The sequence below is a fragment of the Argiope bruennichi genome, chromosome 1, assembly GCF_947563725.1.
Source record: "Argiope bruennichi chromosome 1, qqArgBrue1.1, whole genome shotgun sequence".
NCBI lineage: Eukaryota > Metazoa > Arthropoda > Arachnida > Araneae > Araneidae > Argiope > Argiope bruennichi.
Window position 1 is genome coordinate 93,280,897 of NC_079151.1, and position 6,000 is coordinate 93,286,896.

The window sequence follows — 6,000 nt, forward strand, 5'->3', positions numbered from 1 at the left end:
TTTGTTTGTTTCTTATGGCACTTGCCACTGACAAGCCCGCTGTTACGAAGACAGCGATTTAAGCCTGAGGGGGACGTCTCTTATTTTTTATAGCAGCGCCAACTAGGGCCAAGAGTACGACTTTGCTACTCACGCATCACTCATTCGCTTGCACAACCCCTTTTTACAGGAGGGCACATTCACACATCTCACAGCTAGAACAACCATGCCCAAACCGGGACTCGAACCCGGGACGCCCAGATCACGGGGAAGACGCGCTACCCCTATGCCAGGACGCCGGCAAAGATATGTATACCTTTTATATTTCATAATTTGAAAATGTAAACATAATTTATTCAATATATACTAATTTGAGTTTTATGTTTTTTACCTGAGAAAACTGAAAACATTAAAGTCTCAATATTAGCAGAATTATAGTCTTTTTTACTAGGGATTTTACCCATGATCAACTAGCCTATTTTTGTTTCATATGCGACTGATTCACATTTGTTACATATATACTTCTTGAGCATAACAGTCTACAAAAATTCGCCTTTATTAATACTTCAATGCGAGCAATCTTTTCCTTGATTTTTCTTTTATTCATTTCTTTCAGCTTTATTTCTCAGATTCCTTTCTTGATTCGAAGTACATTTCAGCAGATAACTGATTGATCAAAAACTTTAATATCAAAAAAACAGAAAAATCCAGGATTTGAATTCTTTTTATATAATAGTTTTTAAAAATTTTTTTTATTGATCTACAAATAGTGGATATATAACACTTATAATTTCAATGAGTTTTAGATACAATTTTTTGTCTTTTTTAACAAATACGGCCCCTATAAATCACTGTTAATAAGAGCAAGAATTTTGAGTACTTTAGTAAGCTTGGTGCTTGGGTACAAGAATTTACTAGTACCTTCAACTTTGGTATTCACTAGGGAAAGTTTGAAGAACTTCTTCCGACGGACAATGATTAGATAAATTGCATTTAACTTCATTTTGAAATTTGGCGTCTTAATTTTCAGTTTGTTTGTGGACAAGTCAAGACACATCAAAGTCCAATGTCTTTTATCACAAAGTAAGGACTATACGTTTGACTTACAAGCTTTAGATTTATGTCCCGGCTTTCAGCAGGAGAAGCTGCATTTCTTGTTGTTTAAAACTTCTTATTTTTCCTCAAAGCCAAAAGTTCTTGTAAAATAACTTTCTTTGTTTTTGCGAAATTACGCACAAAAATTGCAGTTATTAACACTATTTCTTTTCTCAACTCCCCCTGAAAATAAATCTGTGGCATGGTTAGAAGAGCAGAAAGAGATATATTTCCTTTCTTTACAATGCACTCTTTCTTTACATAAATCCTGCTTAAGCCAAACGAATTCTTTCCTCTCTTATTTTGGATTTTAGAAAAAGCAACGCATTTTTCAATTTTTTTTTAGCATAGACATCATTTAAATCATTATTTGAAATTACAATTGGACTATGTATCTATATTCGAAAACTTTCATTTGATATGCAAGACTCAACGGGAAGTAAAAGCATTTCGGAATATTTATCAGATGTTAAACCAATTGATTCTAAAATTCGTAAATATGTTTCTAATTTATTATAGATATGAAAGAAGTTAAATTTTCTTTCAGCTTTCATACCATTGATTAAAACTAAATTTGGTATCCTACAAACGTAATACTCAATAGGATGCTCATCTTTTTCAAAACGCAATTTTAAATTTTCTATTGCTTTAGAATAATTTTCGCTTATCGATGGATAACCATCTAAATTTTCACTTGTTCACATAAGTTTTTTCTTGTTTCTTCACTAAAAAATAGGACCAAAAAACTTATTTTCGCTTTCTAACTTATGTTCATTATGAATACTTTTAAATATGGGTCCATAAAGCCAGCCAATTCTTAATTTCACATCCCAGTTTAACCAGCGGTAGTGTCTCCCCAGAACTTTCTCGCATAATTTCCAATAAACCTGTCATGATATGGCACATACAATAGCTATAAGATATTTTTAGCGTCAATTCGTCATTCTATTGTGCCGTCCTTGGCGAGTTATTTGGCGATTAATACCTTGCATGCGCTAATAATATCCAAAAGTCGAATTGTTGTTTTAGATACGTTTTTCTTAACTGATTGAAATAAAAATTTGACACAAAATTACACTTGCTGTCATAAAATCCCACATTATTTAATATATTTAAGTCATTGCCTGAATTATCTCGCTTACATGGTTCTGAAAGTACAGACCTACAGACAGTCAATTCTTTTGATGGATTTGTAACAAAACTTTATGGATATCTACACTATAGATGTCAAATCTGTGTACAAAATTTTATCTGTCTAGCTGTCTTTGTTTTCAAGTTATCGTGTTAGTTAACATTCGAACAACTGGACAGACAAATTTTCTCTGAACAGATTTTTCTCAAAATTTGATGGATGGATTACTTTACACAAATCTGAAAGTTTAATTTTAAATCTATATATTAAATTTTCACCCGTCTACCTTAAAGCATTTTTGAGCTATCTTTGTCACAGACAGATGGACGAGCATTTTCCAAAAAAGTGTTTTCCGAACTCAGAGTGATCTGAAACGAGGAGTTTCATCAAAATCTTGAGTTTGAATTTTTTAGAGATTATATATATATATATATATAATGATATTTTAACTCTTAATTTAATCCAAATTAATTTCCAAGATTTTAATTTAGCCCATCGTAACTTCATTCTAAAATATTCTCTTATTTCATGATCCAATTCCACTTTCGGTTTAATTAATTCCTCTGTAAAAATAATGCGGCATCAGTACTACGTATCAAGAGAAGGTGATATCTTCGGTTGCCCTTGAAAAGGTGTCAAAGGTCACCACGTGTATTGAATTGGCGCTTGGCCAGAAATTCTATGTTATATAAGATTAGTGATCATTTGTTCTTCCCTTTTTTTGCCTTCTGCTTTTGTGCCGAGCTGTGCCTTCTTGTAAATAATCATGTTTGCCTCTCGAGAGAGAATAAAATGAAATTAAAACTACAAAGTCTCTTCACTGCTTCGAAAATGCATTCTGCTACAACCAAAATAATGTTACATATTATTTAGTCGTCAGGATTTGAAAAATAGTATTATATATATATATATATATATATATATATATATATATATATATATATATATATATATATATATATATATATCCATTTCAACTTTTGCATTCCGTTTCATATTTCTGGGCAACCGAATTTTCTAGCAGGAAACTATACATTCTTTTACCTAATTTGGCCCATTTTAATGAATACTTTCCAAATTGGCGAAAAGGGATTTTACTTATTTCTTATGGGGCTCATCAGATTTAATTTTTCAATTCAATTAATTAATTTTTTAAGAACTACTCTTGTGATGGTCGCTTCTAATAGGACATTGCTTCTTAACGAACAAGTTTAGAAGCAATTTATTTTTTGGACCGATTTTTTTTTTGTTTAATTTCTGAAATAATCCAATAAAACTGCACATACCTTATATTTAATTTTCTAACGACAATGTCCGGTTCATCACAATGTCTATCTGAATTTCATTTCATCAATTATTTCTCTACTTAAAATACCTTTATGATGTTCTTTCATAAGACAAATATAACAAGTACACTGACTCCATTTACTTTCATTCTAAAAATTAATATTTACAAAGATGTTATCATTTTCAAAATAGAAACTTTATTTTACGCATAGTATAAAACTTAATTTTGGCTCGACGCCAGCGGCGTTTGTGATAATAATACTATTAAGCGGATTATTATGATTTCAATCAACTGAACACAGTTATTTTCTTAGCCCATTAATATAAATTAAGTGATAAAAATTTAAGAAAAAATAATAGAAACGAAATTCATAATGTTTGCAAATACGTTTTTTAAACTAATTTCATAAAGCTGGAATGAATGTGATATGAAAATCTTTTTTCGATTATTCTTTTAAAATTAGTTTAATGAAAAATGATTGAATAATGTCGGCATGCTAGCATAGGGGTAGCGCGTCTTCCTCGTGATCCAGGCGTCCAGGGTTCGAGTCCCGGTTCGGGCATGGTTGCGGTTCTTCATCTGTGCTCTATCTGTGAGGTGTGCGAATGTGACGCATGAGTAGCTAAGTCGTACTCTTGGCCCTAGATAGCGCTACTGAAAAACCAGAGACGCTCATCTCGGCTTAAAATCTCTGACTTCGTCAAGCGAGCTTGTCAACTACAAGTGCCATAAGTAAAAACAATATGATAGAATAATAAATTTATATTATAAAGCAAGTAATATCATTCTTTTTAGAATGGAAGTAGACTCTTGCTAAAATTAGACTGTGCAAGATGCTCACTTTGCTTAAAAATACTTACTTAATGCCAACAAATAGTAAAATGAAAATGTTTTCCATTCTTAAAATAAAGCAGAGCCTTGACCAAGGGGAAAAAAAGAATTTCTCTTAATTTTTTTTGAAAGAAATAATACAAGTTCATGCATAAATTGTAAATTTAGAACTCTCAAAAGCAAGTGAAATCTATACTAACAAAAATTATGGGATTTATATGTGACATATAACAAGAGATAATATAAGTGAGACAAGTGACATATAAGAAGTATAATATGTGACATATATACAAGTCATATATTATTTATGACTCACCAAGCTTAAAATTATCATTCAATTCATTGTAAATTTTATTTTTCAAAATATGCTCATATTTCAGAGGACATATGTTTTAAATCCATCCCATGGTTGTTATTGACTATTTATAGTGGCTGTTAGATAATGCTTTCATTGATTTAGACGTATTAATTTCCATTCAGAATCATGCCAAATTTCTTGAAATAAATTATTTTTATTGCAGTTAATGTTTGAAAAGCAGTTGTATATTAATCCATAGCAGTTTTGAAAAGCAGTACTAAACTAGTGCAATATTTCAATTTTAGACAATCATCACAAAAAAAAGGAAGCTTTTAGGTAGAATAAGTGGTAACAGCGGACAGAAGTCTGGCATGTTATTGTCAGCAAGAAAATGGGCATTAACATGGGAATAATAAGAATAATTTTAAATCAATTACATATGCTAATATTGTAATATCAGCACTCTTTATTTTAAAATACTTTAAAATTGCTTCATTGTCTTTGAGGATATTGTGAGCATTCAATTATTATTATAAATTTGTTTTTAATTTGTCGAAATATCAAAATATTGCATATTTTTTTAAAAAATAAATTTTAAAGTATTTGCGTGATAAGAAGACATTCTCTAAACAAAGATTTTTTTCCCCTTGTGAAGCAACTCCTTCTTCTTGCGTACAGCCGACCACCCCGCCACCACTGAACGTAACAGTATCGACAGGTTTTTTGCGGCCGACTGCTATCTTAAGCATTGTCCATCCTTGCATTGACCGATTTGTCAAACTGTGGCCAATTACCTCGAAGAGAATGTCAAAGTGGTCAATTAATGTCCTTCCTTATCTATAAACTCTCAAATAGTTAGTAAAAAAACTGACAATTTTTGACATCATGTCCTTCAGAGTTTTAAGATTACGTGGTACCATCAGTACTGTGCTTAAGTCATTATTTATAATTTTCAGATTTTTTCTTAACACCGAGATTTCAATACATTCCTTTAAATAGTGGTAAACAGTACCGATTCCTCCACAAATGCATTTATTTTCCTGCATTCTTCCAAATCTTTGGAAATATGCAGGAAATCTCCCATGTCCTGATATAATTTGAATTATCAGTGGATGGTATCTTCTTATTTTTATTTCTGGATTAGGAATAAAATTGAAAGTTACTCTGCCGTTTTTGGACATATACCATCTGTCAAACCATTGCAGCTTTATTTTTTTTCTCTTAATTCCCATTTTAAGATACCATTTGATTTGGGGGCAACCATATCAACATCCTCTTTCTGTACCGCCAACTTTGCATATTGATCCGCCTTTTCATTACCATATATCCCAAGATGGGCCTTAACCCAATTCAACTCTATCCATTTGTTAGTTTTCA